At 42.4% G+C, this 21005-nt stretch overlaps 1 protein-coding gene across 3 annotated transcripts in view; it reads left to right on the plus strand.

Moving 5' to 3' along the window:
• The window catches only part of LYPLAL1 (lysophospholipase like 1), a 166941-nt gene that overhangs the window by 142390 nt on the left and 3546 nt on the right, over positions 1–21005 (plus strand). For all 3 annotated transcript variants that reach the window (XR_014817306.1, XR_014817309.1, XR_014817310.1), the window contains 2 exons: positions 20124–20161; positions 20334–20473. The gene's annotated coding sequence lies outside the window, so the exon portion shown is untranslated. The remainder of the gene's footprint in view (positions 1–20123; positions 20162–20333; positions 20474–21005) is intronic.

Genomic DNA, 21005 nt, shown 5'->3' on the forward strand with positions numbered 1-21005 from the left:
ACACGCACACAGGTATAGTTCCAGACACAGTGGGTGCTTCCTAAATGCCGTATTTCAGGAAGTACCTGGCAAGGTGATGCCTGAGGCACGAATGTCATGGGAGTGGGGAGGCTTCAGGGCCCCTTTAGCACAAAACCAGAGGGATGTGCTTGCTTCCCCCCTGGGAAGAGCACGGCCTCTCCTTTCTCCCAAACATCGGGACTGTGAATTCCCAAAGCAAATATGAATGATCTGCTTACTTTTCCCCAAAGAAAAGCATATTCCTACAGTCAGACGGGCTTTCCCTGGAATTGGGGAGATCAGAGAGTCCAACTTTTATCCATGCATTTGACCGGTTGTGACCGTTTTAATTTTTTAAAGGACCAGCTGCCAATTCCGTCTGCATACGCACACAGGAAGGCAACGAAATAACAGAATAGAAGGAAGCGAGGTGCATCCCATTCCATATTTATTGCCACGTAGCAGCTAGACTCTAACATAGTCCTGCAGCTGCAGAGAACCGCAGAGAGCACGATCCTCAGGAACCAGAGCTCCCGTGGCCCCGAGATGTGGCTGGTCCTCTGATCATATCCCAGCTCAGGCTCTGCTTAATAGGAAAAGCTCGCTGGTTGAGCACAGCAACAAGGTTCCGTGGCTGTGTCAGGAAGGGCCTCCCTTCGCCAGGCCTTCCAGTCGTTCCAAGGTGAGGATTCGACTGATAGAGGCGGTGCCTCAGTGGCCCGAAAGAAAGATAGGAGACAAAAGCCAAAGCCCAAAGCCCACGTTCTGAGCACCGTGGAAGGCCGCCCATAACGGATTTCCCAGCCGGAGCCATCTTACGTCTTACTCAAGAAAGCAAAAAAGCCAAACAAATTCCTGGCCATTCAACTCACTTTTAATATAATAAAGAGATGTGCTGGGCTCCCATTTACATTTCTGGCTGATTTACCATCATGCGGTCGGTGTCCCAAGATCACTGGAAAGCATTGTGCTGGCCTCAGCAGTGCAGCCAAAGCCTCTGCACCTTACAGCATCGCCGTGGTCTTAAACTCTTAAAGGGCAGACAAAGCGAACTGTGTTTTCTGATGTCAGGGATTTATCCCCTTTTTATTCCCCGAGTTACATCAGCCTCATTATATGGGGGCTTGAGCTCTTTTAGAACCTAAAACAAGCCCTGCTTTGGAGATCAGAGGAGCAGATTTTGTGAACAATGGAAGGAACAGAAGCAGATACTGCAAAATTCCCCCAGTCTTGGTCTTTCACAAAGCTTTCCTTTCTTCTTAAAAATAACAGCCCTCAGCCCATTTTCTACTTGAAGGTCATTTGCTAAAACATGGAATGTGGATTTAATGATCCAGTTCCTTAAAATAAACATGGAGCGCATAACAAATAACATCCATGTACTTAAGCAGGGAAAAAAAAAAATCTGCAAACAGACACACAAGCAATGAAAATGTCACTGAGGGATATAAACTGATTGTAAAGAAAAAATGCAAGTCCAGAGTTTGCTATTGCCTGACACACCTGGAATCAAAACCATCATTTCTGTGGCTTGGTGGTCAAAGACGGCTTTATTTCAAACTTTGCACATAGCACATAAAAGGGCTGGTTATGAAAAGGCCATGGGACGGGAACCGGGCATGACACCCCGTTATGTGATGTGTAAGTGTGTGGGTATCTACACAGAGCAGCTGCATCAAAATTTCCTCCCTCGGAGGGTCAGCCACCCCAGTTTTCCCAAGGTCTTAGGAATCTCAATTCGGTCTTTCGTGGCATCCAAAAATGCACAAAACAATCTTGGGAAAACTCGGGATTGTCAACCTGTGTCTCCACATATGAGAAATTCCCAAAGAGTATTCCTGATAATGGGATGGAACTCTAAGGACTTGCATCGCGCCAAGCAAACCGCACACCCTACCAGGTTCAAGTTTAGAATCTTGGAAGCCTATCTAAAGCCTTTCCAGACTTAACGGGCTCTTAGAACAGAGCTGGAAAACTGACACGATGAGACTTTCTTGGTAATATTTTTAGTTATCCTTGCTTCTTGCAGAATTTCTTCTGCTTTTCTTTTCTTTTTCTTTATGGCTGCACCCACAGCATATGGACGTTGCCAGGCCAAGGACTGAATCAAAGCTGCAGCTGGGACCTACGCCGCAGCTGTGGCCACACTGGATTCTTTAACCTGCTGTGCTGGGCTGGGGATCAAACCCACGCTTCCACAGTGACCTGAGAACCTGCAGTCAGGTTCTTAACCCACTGCGCCACAGTGGGAACTCCTTAATGCAGAATTCATTGGTTAGACCTTCTCTTCTGAGTTTGCAGTTTTTCTCTTCAGATACATAGCACTTTGAATCTTGAGGCTCACATTCAAATCATTTATTGAAGCTTATTCTCACAGCAGTGGTAGTCATTTGACAAACATCTGCCCCTGTAGGAAGACCTACATTCCATGAATGACAAAATCATAATAAAAATCAAGCAAAGTCCTAGGCTAAGAGTAAACTTTACTTATTAAAGCAATGCAAATTGATAATAAAGGATTGGAGTTCCCACTGTGGCTCAGTGGTAACAAATTCGACTAGTATCCATGAGGATGCGGGTTCGATCCCTGGCCTTGCTCAGTGGGTTAAGGATCCGGCATTGCTGTGAGCTGTGGTGTAGGTTGCAGACACGGCTCGGATCTGCCATTGCTGTGGCTGTGGTGCAGGCTGGTGGCTTCAGCTCAGGTTCGACCCCTAGCCTGGGAATCTCCAGATGCTGTGGGTGCAGCCCTAGAAAAGACAAAAAGACAAAAAGACAAAAAAAAAAAAAAAAAAAGGAAAAGAAAGGGAAATACAAAGGGACTTTACTGCGTAGATTCACACCACTGCTAATAAAACCAGCCCCATCTGCACATGGTGAGCCTGATTTTAAGAACATGAGCCGTCATGGACAGAGGAGAGGGCTCTGATGGAGAAAACAACACACCAGTACCAGGCCTGGGCAGCCTTCTTGGCTAGGGATGAACTTTCTCTTACCTTCCTTTTTTTCTGATGCCCATAGCAAGGAAGCAAAGGATGCTTTGAATACAAAATGAGAATTTATGATAAAAGAGAAGAAAATGTTCTAATCATAAGCCTCAAAACCCCAACTGCCCATTTCTTTTCTCTCTGGGCACAAAAAAGACGTCCATTTCTCCCCAAACAGCTCGATATGGACGATGTGCAGCACGCAGGTGCATGCACACGGGAGGAAGGTGAGGATAATTCTCAGATACAGGTGGAAACGGGCAAAGGGTCCACTTGCGTCCCAAGTTTACCATCATCAGCTCACTGATCTCTTAAATTAGAGAACAGGCTGGTAGGTGACCAAAGCCATGTCTTACACGGGGACCGTCATGCTTTCAGACCTCTCCCTGGTCCCTGGTGGTTGGATTGATCTGGCAGATGTTTTTCTCTTCACTGGAAGAGTCTATCTGGGGAGAAATTTTAAAGCTGACCTTTCTTTCAAACCACCTATTCGCATAGCTTTCTTCGTCAGGGCATGAACGTATCTTCACGCGTCCAGTTTGCCGCACGTCTCAGGCTGCGACACGGGGCTGAGAGCTGGAAGGCGGCAGGAATGTGCTTTAATGTGCATTTTCCCTCAGCTTTTAAATCCAGGCTTTGGGGCCCTTCACACTCAATTTAGCAACATACTTGTAAAATAGATGCACAGCAGAGGTTGGTTTGATGTCCAAGACGTCCAAGGAGCTTTCTCAGAAAGCCTTATTTCTTAGAAATTGGAAAGCTCGCTTTTCCAATAGCAACACGAAATAGCTCCAGAAGAAAAGGTGTTATTAAGGGAAGATTATTATTCACATTATTTATGACAACAGGGAAGGGAAAAGAGAACTTGAATCTTAGAGGGATTGAACTTGGCGAGAAGCTCTGATTTTTAAAACCATTCTGTTTTGGCAAGTGCAGTCTTTCGGTGTCAATTTTTATGTTTCTGAGAAGTAAATCATACCTTCCTAAAACAGTTAATCTCTCCTTCATTTGGAGAGATAAGCATGCATGTTTTGTTCCTCTGTTTTGGCCAGTTTTCTCAAACTAGTAACATACAGAGTGAAACCAAAGTGAAATGTAATCCCCTTGAAACTTCTTTTTCTTCTGTTTTGACAGATTAATAGAATTTCACTCTCCTCATTCTGATACCCAGAGATGTAAAGCAGCTGGTCTCGGGTCACACAGCAAGAAAATAGCAGCTATTTCTGATCTAAGCTCCCTCTTTCCATTAAAATAAGTCAACACGTACACACACACACACACACACACACACACACACACACACACACACACGTTTTCCATGCAACTCACTTAATAGCCAGTCACTACATAACATATTAAACTAGACATGGAGACAGCCAAAATAAAGTTTTTAAAGTACTGGGTACGCAAGGAGAAAATTTTTCAGTGACCTGGATGATTAACTTATATGGATAATTGATTTCTCAACAGTGTAGGATAAATCTTATTTTAAAATCTTTTTTTGTCCATATATTTCGTACTTGCATTAGATAAGTTTGTTAGTCTGTGTAGCCTTTAACTTGTCAAAAATTTTATTTTCTTGAAGTCATTGATTTACAACGTTGGGTTAATCTCTACTGTATAGCAAAGTGATTCAATTATATATATATATACATTGTACACACATACATTGCTTTTATAAAATGATGTATATAAGTATACATACATACATATATGTGTGTGTGTATATATATATATATGGTTTTTCGTATCTTTCCCATTATGGTTTATCACAAAATAAATAAAGTTTCCTGTGCAATACAGCAGGACATTGTTGTTTATCCATTCTATATATAATAGTTCTCATTGGCTAATCCCAAACTCCCACTCTATCACTCTCTCACCCTCCTTCCCCTTGGCAACCACAAGTCTGTTCTCTATGTCTGTGAGTCTGTTTCTGTTTCATAGATAAGTTCATTCTTGTCATAGTTTAGATTCCACTTAAGAGTGATATCACATGGTTTTTGTCTTTCTCTTTCTGACTTACTTCACTTAGTATGAGAGTCTCTAGGTCCATGGCATTAGTTCATTCTTTTTTAGGGCTGAGTAGTATTCCACTGTATATGTGTACTACATATTCTTTTAAAAGCAATGACGAACATGGTGTTGTATAGGCAGAATCAGACTTCTCCAAAGAAGTCTGTACAAAGGAATAAAAAACAATGTAGTGATATAAGGTTTCTCTGGAATCTTTGTTACATTCACCTTTCTATCTCATTCCTTTACTATCTCATGCCTGGACAGTCACAATAGTCTCTTGATTAGCTCTCCTGAATCTAATGTTTCCTTTCTTTAGTCTCTCCTGAACTCTACTGAACTGGTTGATTTTCTAAAATACCACTTTGAAGTCACTCCTCTGATTAAAATAGGACAAAACTTCTCACTACCTGTACAATAAAAGTTAACCTTTTAGCTGAGACTCCAAGTCTTCTAAGCCACCTCCCTTTTCATTCATATCTTTCATTGGTCTCCTAGAGTCAACCTGCATTTGGGTCAAATTCACTTCCCATTTTCCACATGTACCTTGATATTTCCTACCTTGGTACCTCCTTATGGGGCCCCTGCTTCTGTCAGGTCTGCCTGTATCGGGTCTGCCTTTCCTTTAAGGTTCCACTTAAAAATGACTCTCTTTGATGACTACCTTCAGAAATACTCTCTGCCTCCTTGAGGTCTTACACTACTTCATTTAAACCACTTTTATATGTTTTAAAGAACTCGGTCTGTTCTAGGAACTCTGATAAATGTTTTCCGTGAATTATCTCATCCCATTGTCAGGAGGAGGAGGAGTTATGATTCATACCTGACAAAGGAGCAACCTAATCTTTAAGAGGCTATTTTTTTCAAAATTATACAGCTGGTAAAGGGCAGACATCAGAGCAAGCCTAAATGCCTTTCTATCCAAAAAGTATGTATCTCTGTCACTGACATCCCTGCATAGTCACTGATTTCCTGAGAGTCCAAGACACCCCTGTTCCTTCCAGGACCAATGCCAGGATAACCTAGTCCCTGCTTCCTCTCTCGTCTCTTTGTAATTCCTAATCTATCCTTGTGCTGTCCAGGACAATAGCCACTGGTCACGTGCTACTACTTAGCATGTGAAATCTAGCGAGTACACACTGTATTTTGAAGACAATATCTGTAAAAAGAAAAAGTATGCAAAATATTCAACTGATCATTTTTCAGCCTTTTAAAGGTATAATTGACAAAACTGTAGGATATTTCAAATGTCCCTCATGGTGATTTGATATATTTTTACTTTGTGAAGGGGTTCCCGTCATCTAGCATCTTGTTAATTAATGGAGCCATCATTTCACAGATGTATTATCATTATCACTATTGTTGCTATAACTATTAATGATGTGGGTGAGAACGTATAAGCTCTACTCTCCCAGCACATGTCAATGATATAATTCAGTGTGTATCTGCTATAACCACCATGCTTTACGTTAGATCCTCAGACCCCAGGCACCTTTGTCCCCTTCATCAATCTCTCCTAATTTCTGCCACACCAAGACCCTGGCAACCATTGTCCTACTCGGTTCCTGAGTTTGACATTTTTTAAAAGATCCCATTTGTAAGTGATGCGCTGTAGTATTTGCCTCTCTCTCTCCAGCTTATTTCATTTAGCAGAGTGTCCTCAGGTTCCATCCGTGTTGCCATACTTGGCAAAGTTTCCAGTTGTAATTTTTTATATTGCTTACAAGTTGCTATAATAATATTTGGGAGACAGAGGTTAAATAACACATATCAAAAGTATTCTTGCCTTTTTCTTCACCTTGGTTAAAGGAGCTATTAAAAATGAAAATGACCTATGTAATTTAATTCTGTCTTTTTTTCAGTTTTATAGTAACTACTTCTTAGTGTTTAACTGGTGTTGTTACTTGCAGCCAGAAGCACCTTACTCCCACCATCTCTCTCCTTTCCGTTTCCTCCTACATTGTTCCCCAGTTTTGATCTTTGCCTCTACTTCTGATCAAGTCTCTTTCTATCCAGCTCTTGTATCATTCCAGGACCAACTGAAACGTGACTTCCTGAGACTGTACCTTCCTTAAACATTTTTTTTCTTTTAAATTTAATTTTATTGGAGAATGGTTGACTTACAATGTGATATTAGTTTCAAGTGGACAGCAGAGTGAATCAGAGGTACATATAAATATAGCCATAGGCTATACTTCCTTGATGGGTCTCTCTAAAGCAGCCACAGCTTGCCAGCCTCTCTTTAGTTCATCTTGCAGCTTGTATGGACTTCAGAGATCCTGATTTGGTGATTACGTTTTTGTTAATTTTCCCTTAATAAAATGTAAACTCTGAAATATGCCAGATACAGAAGGGAGATTCAATAAATATTTGCCGAACACACAAACACACGTACTGGAACTTAAATAAAAGAGGCAAATATGGCACTTTTACAGAAGAATCACTTTCTTTTTTCATGGACAAAAATGGTGTCTACTCATATATTGATTCATACATGAATTTGTATTGGAGTCACATAAAGTATATTAGGTTTCTGAGTTAATCAGGATATCATTTCTATGAACTTTACCAAGTCAAGTTGCCTATTTCAGTTACATCTCTATGAAACCACTATAACCAACTGACAGGTAAGTAGTTAAAAAAGTAAGTTAAACTATGTGCTTCTGTATCAAAAACTGTTTAAACACCCCATTTGGGTTATTTTCCTGGGTTTTATGGAAATTTAAAAAAAACTTATTAGAGTATAGTTGATTTACAGTGTTGTGCCAATTTCTGTGGTACAGCATAGTGACCTAGTCACACATATATATACATTCATTTTTCTCATAATATTTTCCATCCTATTGTACCCCAAGAGATTGGATTTAGTTCCCTGTGCTTTACAGTAGGATCTCATTGCTTATCCATTCTAAATGTAACAACTTGCATCTACCAAAGTTGCATCAGATATCTGAATTTTTTAAATTGTGTCTCAGTATATGCCCCATATTTGAAAACAAGGCATAACCATACAGCAGCTCCGTAGTAAAATTATGACGACGGTGTGTACCAGGTCCTTAGACAGGCGAGAAGAAGAATTTATCAGTTGACAAAGAGTTTAGAAAGACTCCCAGAAAGGAGCTCCTGGAACCTTGTCTTCGAGGACCAGTGAGTGACCATTAGTTGGACAAGGTGGAAGGAGGTCAGCTGGCTCTCCGAGGGATTTTTCAGCCAAGTCTTAATGATCCATACACTGCGATGCAGGAAATTAATTTACTATTTTCAAATCTCAATGATCCATCATCCTCCATGCTAACTTATTGCTGGAGCTGCTTCACGAAGTTTGGCAGATGCTTTCTGCTTTTCTGGTAGGCGTGTTTAATAAAGAGCAAAAATGACTCAAGGGAAGGCTTCATGCAAGAGGAGGAGGAGAACATGAGTTGCCTGGGACTTGAATAAACACCCTTGGATCACCGGGAGTCGACCTGTGTCAGTTGACTGTCAATGTCAATTAATAACAGCTCTTCCCCAGACACCCCCACAAAGTTTAGACCTGGGAATGGTGCCAGGACAGACCCCCTCTTCGCTTTTCTTGTCAGTGTTCCACAAAACAAAAATTCCTTTCATGTTGAGTCATAAAAGGACTATCGAGCAAGTCATAAGCGCAGATGTGACCATGATAAATGTGAATCAGGGCCAACACCTCCCAGGACAGTAGTGAAATTTTGACTTAAAAATTCCCCCCTATTTTTAGAAAATTGTTATCTTTGTCTTGATGGCTTCCTTGGGAGCCTACGCTGTGATTTAGTGAAGCTATAAACTTTCCGTCATTATAGCTCAGGCCATTCATGATGATAACGTTAAACTTCAGTGTCTGGAGGTTGGGTGTATGAAGATAAAAGATATCAAGACGACGGGCTACATTTTAAATTTTATTCCAGATTTTTGATTTTGTGCTCATGCACGTGTCTCAATGCAGGTGAGTTAATTTTCCAACTAAAAAGGTGTCCTCTAGACATTTTGGCTGCAGGCTGAATCTACCAAATGGCACTATGATGGGAGGGATGTATCTGACCGTGTAACCAATTTCTCACTAACTTAGATCCTGTTGAATAAAGGTAATAGCTGTGAAACTCACTCACCTGCCAGGAAGAAGAAAGAAAATCTTACCAAAAATACTGCAAAGAATAGTATATATTTACATGTCTGTGAAGTGCCGCAGCTTGAGAAACAATAAATCTGATATTAAAAAGAGTTAGAAATAAGGAAAATGGTGCATGGTAACGGAAAAATAGATAATCGTGGACAAATCAGAAAGATTCCCCATAAACATCAACTGCCTTAATCACTTTTCACTGTTATGTTTTGGTAACAACCGACCCTGAAATTTAAGTTCTTTCCACGACGAACGTGTATTTCCTGTTCACATAACCTGTCATGTGTCAGGTCACGTGTCTTCCTCTGGGACCCAGGCTAAAGGAGTGACCCCACCCTGGCACATCCCATTCTCATGACAGAGAGAAAAAGAAAATCAGTGGGACTACGGTACTTGCTCTAAAGCTTCAGCTGGGAAGAGGTCCGTGCCATGGCTGCTCATAGTCCATTGGCCAAATCAAGTTATGTACCAAGCTTGATCTCACTGGGTTAGAAAGTACAAATTTCCTACGGAGAAGGTACCAGGGAAGGACCTTATAAGAATGGGCTTCATGCATGGTTGAGGAGAGATAACACCAAGTTGGGCATTGATACGCTCTTCCGCTTCTTCAGGTAAAGAGGAGGGTAGGGCTCCTTTGTTCATGAATATCTTTACTTCAGGAAAATGGGAAACAAACATAGGAGTTCCCCTGCGTGGCTCAGTGGTAATGAGCCCGACTAGTATCCCTGAGGATGCAGGTTCAATCCCTGGCCCCACTCATTGGGTTAACGATCTGGCGTTGCCATGAGCTGTGGTGTAGGTCGAAGACCAGGCTCAGCTCTGGCACGTCTGTGGCAATGGCACACGTAGGCCAGTGGCTGCAGCTCCAATTCGACCCCGAGCCTGGGAACTTCCATATGCTGCAGATGCAGCCTTAAAAACAGACTATATATATCTATATATCTCTCTCTATAAAACTACTTCTGATCACTTGGTGATGACTTTAGTAGCATGTACATAGGATAACAACTTCAATAAATTTGGTTTATTTTTTAAGTTAAATTGATGATAACATTTGAAACAGGAGATTATTTGACAGACATTTTGCTTTGTGGACGTTAGACAAGTCGACCCTGGGCTGGAGTATATATGTCATGCTGACTCTGAGAGCTTAATTTCATGAAAAAGCATGCTGTGTGTCATATTTAATTATGCATCCTTCCAGGGTTCTTAGCATGGGGAGCTTTTAAAATATAATTGTTTTCTTTGGTGAGCCTGTGTGTTTTACTTTGCTTATTTGAAAGTATTCGTCTGACGAGGAAGCCGTGGACACCAAGAGATGAGCAAAGTGTTCAGATGGACAAAGACAGTGTCCTCTACTTGATTGACGACTTTGTAATCTTTCTTCAGTCATTTCCTGTGTGGATTTACTCTTTCCAATTAAATTATAAGCTGAGATAAGAACTACATCTTTCTGCTTCTCCCATGTCCTTCTTCCTCTAAATCAGCTAACTTATCTTCGGCAGCAAATAATTAAAAAATGAAAGCCTATCTCATCTGTCCTAGAAATGATGTACAGTCTTCATCTCACAAGGCTTTTCAAGTATATTCTTCGTCTCAGTTAACATTGAAGGAGGTGGAGTGATCCTAGAACTACATACTTTTGTGCTCAAATACCAAAGATGCCGTTTCTTTCCATCTTTTGTCACGTCATCCTCAGCGTGTCAACTGCATTCTTTGGCTGTTTCAAACTTAAGAACTAAGCACCAGGGAATTCCCACTGTGACTCAGTGGGTTAAGTATCCAACTACAGCGGCTCTGGTCGATGCAGAGGTGATCCCAGCCTTGGCCCAGTGGGTTAAAAAGATCCATCATTGCCACAGTGGTGGCGTAGGTGGCAGCTGAGGCTCAGATTCCACGGCCTGGGTGCAGCCATTAAAAAACAACAGCAACAAAAAACGAAGCACTGCAATAGGTACAGCTAGCTCCTTCCTTTTCATCATTTTTATTTTCAGTGTAGGAACTCTTACTCAAGTCCTACTCTCCAGAAGAGTATCCCATGCCTCCTTGTCCAGAATGGGACCACATGCCGAAGCCAATTATTACTGACACATCCAATTGAGATTTACTCCCGGACCTAGAGATGGGCAGGCCTCTGAGTCACATGGGCCAGGAGTGTGCCTCCAAGGCAAAACAGAGAGGGCCAAGGGCTTTGTCAGCAAGACGCAGTGGGGTGAAACCTGCTGTGCTGTGGTCTGGTGTATGGTGGTGTCGGCTGGGATCCCAAAGACAGTTTTCAATCATCCAAAATGAAGAGCAGAATTGAAGCCATCGTGGGCGCAGTTCAAACCGCAGCGATGCTGAAGTGCCTGTATCACTGAAGCACAAGCAGAGCTTGCGTAGCAAAATGATAATGACCTGGTGAATCACTTTGTTTTACTGTCACAAACCTGTCACTACAAAACATCATTTTTTCCCCGCAAGAACAGAGAGTGTGCGTTTCTTCTTTCTTTATTTATGTTCCGCTTAAGCCCCTCAAGGATTTAAGCAGGCTCATTTAACTTTGAACAAGAGTGGGCATACAAATCTCCTTAATAATAAAAGCAAATAACACGGGGCAATATTTTAAAATGTTCTTTTTGTTTTTGCTACACAACCATCCCAAATAACAGACTCAGACGTGTATGAAATGGAGACAATAAAAAGATGACTTCAGACGTATAAATTGTCACATCAGCATTCTGTCTCCCTGTGCATATAGTGAAGAAAAAAATAGAGTAGAATTCTACAAACATTCTATATTCTAGTTGACTGAAATATTTTAATCCTTGTGTGTTAGTGTATCAAGACCAGTGTACAGTACAGACTGGTCCTCAGACCGGACTGGACTGATTCCATTCAGTGCAACACGTCCTCTGCAAATGCAACAAGCAAGGTACAGGTGAGACGCTAGGAATACAGACCTGATCAGGCCAAGGTGTTTGACGAAGACAAGTGTGTCTCCATGTGCAGTGCATCAGACTGTAATGAGGCCTATAACTGAAGTAATTTTTATTTTTATTTTTTTATTTTTATTTTTGTCGTTTTAGGGCTGCACCTGTGGCATATGGAGGGTCCCAGGCCCGGAGTCAAATTGGAGCTGTATCTGCCGGCCTATACCACAGCCACAGCAACTCGGGATCTGAGCCACATCTGTGACCTACACCACAGCTCGCGGCAATGCCAGATCCTTAACCCACTGAGCGAGGCCCGGGATCGAACCTTTAACCTGATGGATGCTAGTCAGATTCATTTCTGCTGAGCCCCACTGGGAAATCCCTGAAGCAATTATTAAAAGTGCATCCGGAGTGCTTGGGGAGAACTGATTCCTTGAAACGAGGTAGAATGTGGCAATGGGAACTACTCCAAAGAAATAACATTTGAACTTGGCCTTGGAGGGGAAGCAGACTATTGCCTGGGAGGAAAAAAAAAGACGGTTATTTCACGCAAAGGAAAAGCATAAGCAGCGGCAAGTGTGGCCCCATGGCCGGGTGACTCACCGGGGTCAGTCCTGGGATGAGTCACTTTGCAAGAAGCTCACCAGGAGCATTTGCACCTTGACTTACAGCTCTCAAAGAACACTGCAGAAGATCTGAGTATCTTGTCCACAGCAACTCTTCCAAATCCTCTGAGTTGGGCATTTCTGCCCCTTCCTACGACCTGAGGATGCTCCTGTTCTCCTGCCTGAGAAGAACTCACCCCACGGTCGCTTCTGTTTTCTCCATCCCTCTCACTCCAAGCCCCATGCATGCTGACCTTCTCACGTTCTGCTTCCAAACCCCGGTTCGATGCAGGTGGCCTTTCTCTTCATCCCCCTTTCTTCCAGTCATTCTGATGCGCTTGTTCATTGCCCTATATTCAGAAAGGCCCTCCAAAACTGGGACGAGAAAGTGGTATTATACTTCTTCTCCGCAGGAAGTCGCGGACCCCCACAGGTTAAAACTTTCTGTCTTAGCACAGAAGAAAGCATTGATCTTCGCCAGGCACCACCAAGCACCAAAGGCAGAAAAGAGGCTGGAGCTGAGATGTGGAAATTGGTCTGGGGACCGATTATGAAGAGTCCTGAGTCTGAAGCTAGAATTACATTTCTAAGAAAGTGAACAGCCTTTCAGATCTGTGTTTTAGTGACGGAATGTCTTGACTGTATGGAGCTCATGGAAGCGATAATTTCTAACTCCGATCCCTTCTGGGCTTCTCCAAACATAACTACCTCGGGAGAGGGGCTTCTGCTCGGATGAAGGGAGCCTGCGCTAACTTTTCCAAATGAACATTTCAAATAGAGAGACGTCCATAAATGTAGTTGCCCTGAATCAGTCGCCCACTCTAAGGTCTTGGCCTCTCTGTCAGGCTTCCAGCAATGAGAAGTACCAGCTATAATTCCTCCCCATACAATCGTCCCTTTCATGCACGTAATTAGGCTGATAATTGTTCTGTTAGTTCCCAGCTGTATCATCCTGGGCATGGGACTTCATTTCTCCAGACCACAAATATCCACTGCAGAACCCCTAGAACAGTCGTTTTGGGCAGAAGGATGTTGACCCACAAATGCAGGTTTAATTCCTCCCCCTCCTTCCAGGACTGAATTGCAGATGGCGTTACATGGAGTCACAACTCAACGGCTCTAACCCTTCACAGACCCTAACTCTTCGGGTCCCTACAAGGTTTTGGTTTCCAGATGAAGAAACCAAGATTCCCAGGTGAAATAATAGGAATCCCAGCAAAACCTCTCAATTCAGAAGGCAACATTTTTTGACCTTTAATAGGAGTCTTCATCTTTGGTTTCTTTTTCTTTTCTTTTCTTTTCTTTTCTTTTCTTTTCTTTTCTTTTCTTTTCTTTTCTTTTCTCTTCTCTTCTCTTCTCTTCTCTTCTTTCTTTCTTTCTTTCTTTCTTTCTTTCATTCTTTCTTTCTTTCTCTTTCTTTCTTCCTTCCTTCCTTCCTTCCTTCCTTCCTTCCTTCCTTCCTTCCTTCCGTCCTTTCTTTCTTCCTTTTTTCTTTTTGGCTGCACTTGGGGTATCTGGAAATTCCTGGACTAGGGATCGAATCAGAGCTGCGGCTGAGGGCTACGCCACAGCCACAGCAACCCTGGATCCAAGACACCTCTGCAACAAAGCCAAATCCTTACCGTACTGAACAAGGCCATGGTTTGAACCTGCATCCTCAGAGAGGCAGCATTGGGTTCTTAACCCCCTGAGCCACAGCAGGAACTCCCATCTTTGGTTTCTCATGTGAATGCTCCATTCTGAGGTATCCAAAACCATTTCCCTCACAGTGTGGATGTTTAATAAGTGTCCTTTAAGGATGCCTGAAAATATAAAACGATAAAAATCATTCTCACCCACTTTTTTCCTAAGAAAGTAATTAGCTCTACCCTTCACAGACGGATCGTTAAGAATGTGCCAGCAGAACTCCCCACATTGTCCTAAAGACAAAAATCATTGAGCAAGGGGTACCCTGGGAACGTTTACCTTGGCTCTCCCCTGGATAAGCCGGTGGTATCATCAACAGGCAGAAGGTGAGTCACTTATGCCGACATGACTGCTGGGGGCTGGTGAAAACTGGTGTGTGTAGAGCATCACTGGACCTAGAGAAGAAAGCAAAAGCAGGATTGGTTGCCCGTGTATCGACAACCAATTAAATGATGTGAGACAAGACTTTGAGAGCTCACCTACGCTACACATCCAAGTGAAAGAAGCAACAGAAAACGTCCCTCCCTTGTCAGCCCGCTGGGAAGCAAACCTCAGTTAGAGTAGCTGACAGAGTGCTGAGTGGTGGGGATCCCTCTCACCTCACAGTGGGAGTTCCCTTTGAATCACATGAGAGAAGAAGCCTGCCTCGTGCTTGCTGAGTTATTGCCCCAGTCTCAAAAGGAGCCTCCTGGTGTCTTTTGCTGTTAATCATGTATACTCTGCAGCAGCTTAATCTACTCGGGACTCTCTCCAGTGATTGCATGAGAACATATTCCCAGGCACCTTTTTTATTTTTTTTCCCCAGCTCCCTTTTCCCGGGGCTTCTCTGCCTCAACTCTCCTTCAGAAGTTACACTCTCGAAAAGCTTAGTAACAATTGGAATCTAACTACATTTTAACATAACACTTACATTCATGCTTCTGTTCACACTGTAAAAGGTAATCTTTGAATGGTTTAAGCATCTGGATTCTATTACAGCAAAGTGTAGCACTTAAAATGGAAGAAACTTTTTACATTTGCGTGGAATTCAGGCAGCTGCCTGAGCCACCCTTGGGCCTAGTTGTTTCAAAGAGATTTGCAACAGGCTTAAGTCAGAAATGATAAAATTGTCAAAAAAAAAAAAAAAAAGTTGGAATTCCTTTTGGAAGACAGCTAAAAAAATAAAACCAAACCAAACCTCCAAAAGGAAAAAGGAAGAGATTTCTGCCTGCAAATTTTTAATAATAGAGTTTATTGGGTCAAATACTAAAACTCCAAATACTGTCTGCTGTGCGTATCCAAGAAATGTTTCCACTTTTTTTCCTCTCAAATATAACATTGGTTTTTACAGTCCTGCAGATTACAAATCACATGAGGTTATTATTTTTTTCTTTTTGGTAAGGATATTGGATTTTTCTTCCATTTGTTCTATTTTATTTAAATAGTCCAAACTTCTGTGGTTTGCTCATTAAAATCCAGTTGGCAGAGAGAAGCTGAATCTTTATGTTTTCCAGCTGTATTTCTGCCAGTTCCACGCAAGCATTGTTATCCTCATGAGCATGTTTGCATCAGCCACGAGCGGGAGTTTCTCGTGACCCATTCAGCAGCACACAGAGATGTGGGTTCCTTAGGGCAGAGACAGAAGACAAAACCTTCCGAAGCGCACCATTGGCCCAACTGAGAAGCACCTGACCAAGGACAGGCATGCCAATCTTTTCTCAGCTGTCCACCAACCTAGGTTAGACCTGGCCAGACATGTGAAATACACTGTAGGCCAATAAAAAAGTCTTTAACCTTGCTGGGCAAGAAAAAGAGTACAACAAAGAAAATGCTCTAGCCACACAGTGGGAAAGAGAAGGAAGATGCTGGTTCACGCAGCCAATATTCTCTCAGAAAATTATAACAGACCCGATGATATTTCAGAGGAAAAAAAAAAAAAAGTCCATCCTAAATAAAGTTCACATGGAATTTCAAGGAACTTTGAATAGCCAAAACAAGCTTGAAAAGAAGAACCAAACTGGAGGTCCCACGCTTTCGGATTCCAAAATTACAAACTATAGTTAGAAAAAACAGTGTTGTATTGGCATAAAGACAGAAATATGGACCAATGGAATCAAACAGAGAACCCGGAAATAAACCCTCAGGTATGTGGGCAAATAATTTTTGACGAGGGTGCCAGGGAGCTTCGATGAGGAAAGGACAATCTTTTCAAAAAATAGTGCTGGGAAAACTGGATATCCGCATGCAAATGAATGAAGTTAGATTCTTGCCTTATACCATATGCAAAAATTAGCACACACACAATCAGAGACCTAAACGTAAGAGCTGAAATCATAAAAATCTTAGAAGAAAAGATAGGGGGAAAACTTCAGGATGTTGGGTTTGGACGTGATTTATCATTAAGACATCCAAAGCACAGGCAACAAAAGAAAAATATAGGTAAATTGGATTCCACCCAAATTAAAAGCGTCTTTGCATCAGAGGACTCTATTGATAGAGTGAAAAGGAAAACGGAAGAATCAGCAAAAGTATTTGCAATTTGTATATAAAATAAAGGGCTTTTATCCAGAATATACAAAGAACTCCTGGGAGTTCCCTTATGCTGCTGTGCATTAAGGATCAGGCCATGTCACTGCAATGGCTCAGGTTGCTGCTGCGGCTGGGGTTCCACCCATGACCTAGGAACTTCCACATGCACTGGGTATGGCCAACAAAACAAAACAGAAACAAGACTCCTACAATTAACAATAACAACAACAACCAAAAAAACCACAAATGGATTAAAAAATGGGCCAAGGACTTGAATAATATTCCCCTAAAGGCGACAGACGAACGGACAATAAACATATGACAGGACGCTCACCATCTCTAATCCTTGGGGAAATGCAAATCAAATCCGTAATGACTTTTCACACTCTCCGGGCTGGCTTTTAACAAAACAAACAAAGGTAAGTATCGGCAAGGATATGGAGATTGACATCCTGTGCATTGCTGGTGGCAATGTAAAATGGTACAGCCGTTGTAGAAAACAGGATGTACACTTTTCAAAAAAAATTAAGACTAGAATCACCACATGATCCAGCAATTCCACGTCCGGGTATGTACTCGAAAGGACTCAAAGAGGGGGATCCAACAAACATTCTTAGCAGCAGTACTCACAACAGCCAAAAAGGGAGCAAGCCTAACGTCCATCCGGGGATACATGGGTTTTAAAAATATGGTGTATTTTTACCTACAATGGAATATTATTCAACCTTGAAGGGAAGGAAATTCGGACAAATGGATGAAACTTGAGAATATTATGGTAAGGGAAATAAGTCAGTCATAAAAGGATAAATACTTTATGATTCTACTTCTATGCAGTACTTTGAGTAGTCGAATTCATAGAGACAGAAGGTAGACGGGTGGTTGCCAAAGGCTGGCGGGTGGGACAATGAGGACTCCTTGTCTGATGGGTACAGAGTTTCTGTTCTGAAAGAGGAGGACTCTTCTAAAGATGGATGGTGGTGATTACTGCACACAAGACGTGAAAGTACTTAATGTCACTGAACTATACGTTTAAAAATAGTTAAAATGGCAAATTTTAGGAGTTCCCTGACGGCTCAGTGTGTTAGGGATCCAGTATTGTCACTGCTGTGGATCAGGTTTTAATCCCTAGCCCAGGAAATTCTGCATGCCGTGGGCACAGCCCCCCTAAAAAGGTAAATTCTATACTTCTGTATTACATTGTCTATATTTTGCCACTATAAAAATGTATATTGAAACAAGTTTTAAAATGTCCCCAGATATCCCTCTCTTAATAGAAAAGGTATAGTTGCCTGTGGAAATAAGCTAGCAACTTCTTCTTCTTTAATTAATATGTAGCTGGTTCTACACCAGGTAATTCCCTAAAATAGTGTCAGTTACTTCCTTATAAATCCGTATTTTTAAAAGGAGTAATTTCCCTTTTATTTAAAAAAGCTACAACATAAAAATATTAGTAACCCAAATCTTCATCTCCTGGTCTCCAATACAGATGTGCATTTTCGCATGTTAGATTTCCAAACTCAAAGACACCCAGAAAATTATGGGCCACAGGTGGCATATATTATGGGTAAAGAACCAGAGAGTAAATATTTCAGTTTTCCTAACCATATAGCCTCTGTCTTCACTAATCAGCTCTGCCGTCGCCGCCAGAAAGCAGAAATAAGCAACGTACACACTGATGGAGGGAGATGGCTGTGTTTTAACAAAATGTTCTTCACAAAAACGGGGCTTGAGCAGGACTTGGCCATGCTTTGCTGCCCACATGCGGTCTTGGATTCAGGCTAGAAGGGGCCGATGAAACTGCTCCAGGGAGTGGTGGTTGAATGGAGTCAGGAAGGACAGGAAGTCAGGCCATGTTATATCCGCCAAGACGGGAGGGGGTGAGACACAGGGACAAGCGGTGAGGTGGTGGCATCTGAAGAGTCAAGCGCACATGCGAGGGCGTTTCAGCCACCGCAGACCCAGAGTCAGGGAGGCTCGGGGGAGGCTGAGGGAAATGAAGATAATCTGTTTCAAATGAAAGCTGACAGGACTTTTGAATTCTACACAAACTGCCCTAAGCAGTTCTGACAAGCCAGTGCTCAGTGAATCACCTTCCCGAGCAGGAAACCTTGTGCCCCGTTAAATATGGATCTGCTGAAGGGAACACAAATTGTTCATTCAAACCACTTCCAGGTTTGATTGCTGGCCAGCTAGCCACGCAGAATACATTTCATTTGAATATCCCAATATATATGGTATGCGTGTCTGTCTTTACTTAAGTCTGGCTGTAACATTAGTGACATAAGGACTTCTGTAAAAAAAATGTTACCAGGGACCATTTGAACTCTTGTTTTAAGCTCTCATTCACTCTTCTCTAAACTTTTGATCAACTCTTTGTCAATGGCACCGCCTGGATCGATGGCTGGATCGTCTTAGGCAAAGGGTAGGACAGCCAAGCACACGGCAAGAATTATCCTCCAGGGCAGGAGGCGGGGAAAGAGGGGGAGACCCGAGGAGCACTGCACAGACCCTCCCCTGCCCGGGACAGTCAGTCGTCCTCTTCCAAGGCTTCCAGCAGTTTCTGCTGTGATTAACTGTACCCCATTGAGGGGGGGGCGTACAGCTCTGAAGCTACTACAAGCCTGAGGACCTTCACGATGGGCTTAGGAGGCTGTCTGTTGGGTGTCGGGAAGTGTGTGTCTGAGTTACTATTAGGATTCCAGGGTGGGCGGGACTGCATTTTCAGTCCTATGTTGCTTCGCCTTCCATGCTGTTGTTTCTACTGCCTAAAGAACATTCAAAACCAAACAGCAGGGAGTTCCCGTCGTGGCGCAGTGGTTAACGAATCCGACTAGGAACCATGGGGTTGGGGGTTCGGTCCTTGCCCTTGCTCAGCAGGTTAATGATCCGGCGTTGCTGTGAGCTGTGGTGTAGGTTGCAGACATGGCTCAGATCTGGCGCTGCTGTGGCTCTGGCGTAGGCCGGCGGCTACAGCTCTGATTCGACTCCTAGCCTGGGAACCTCCATATGCCGTGGTAGCGGCCCAAAGAAATAGCAAAAAGACAAAAAAAAAAGAAAAAAACCAAACAGCATATATATTCACACACACAATGTAATATACAGTTCTTATCACACTTATTACTATGTAACATCAAATATATAGTTATATCATATTACATGTTAAAGAATATGATGATAGCTATGTACTCATATATTTTATTAGTATATTATAGAATATATATTATATAACAATATAGGATTAATATAGTATGTTTTATCTATATCTATATAGACTCCAGGAGCAGCAGTACCCTTCATCAAACACACCAGGTACCATTTATATGTATAATAATATAAATTTTATATATAACATTATAATAATATACTATACTATATTATACTATATATAATACTCTTACACTGTTATATACTTTACATAAAGTATACTTTATAAAATTCCACTTTATGGTATAATTATACTGTATTACATGCTCTATTATAGGACGTGTGACTATAGCATATAACACATGTAAAGACTCCAGGAGCAGCCGTGTTCTTCATCAAACACACCAGGTGCCATCCAGCTTCTGGGTCTCTACACGGGAAGGTTCCTTGGCTGGTGAGCCCTACTGTATATTCGTGGTGAGTGGGGTACGGAGTCCATTTAAATCCCTTTTCATTGTTTGTTTAGACACATAATGATTCGAGACAAGGTTAATGGAAGCATCTGCCGTATAGGTCAGGAAATATTTCGGGCGTGCCGGTTCTGCCAGAGTGCTACACGTCCACGGAAAAGCCTGCCGTTGGCTTTGAAAGGAGCTTGGAAGGGGGGAAAGAATGTCCCTGCCCACGGGGTTCAGAGAGCAGTCACCACATGGCGAAGCGTGGACGGGGCTGGCAGGCCCGGGCTGTGGCCATCCCAGAGGCTGTGGCAGGAGAGGGTATGCGGGACTGGACACCGACAACGGCACCACGACTGTGCCCGAAATGTCGCCTACAGTATTCGCTTAACCCTTCAAAACACTCTGTGATGTCGTCCCATTTCTAGCCTTCTTTTATCCATGGGGGTTACAATGCTGCCATTTAGGTCCTCTAAGAGATTCACTGAGACAATACTTGTGAGAAGTAAAGAGAGCAGGAGTGAGCATGCAGAAGCTTCCGACCGCGAGGTAGG

The sequence above is a fragment of the Sus scrofa genome, chromosome 10 (assembly GCF_054392235.1).
Source record: "Sus scrofa isolate SSC_HxYL_T2T_F1_AM1 chromosome 10, Sscrofa_HxYL_maternal_Yorkshire_Landrace_v2.0, whole genome shotgun sequence".
NCBI classification, from domain to species: Eukaryota; Metazoa; Chordata; class Mammalia; order Artiodactyla; family Suidae; genus Sus; species Sus scrofa.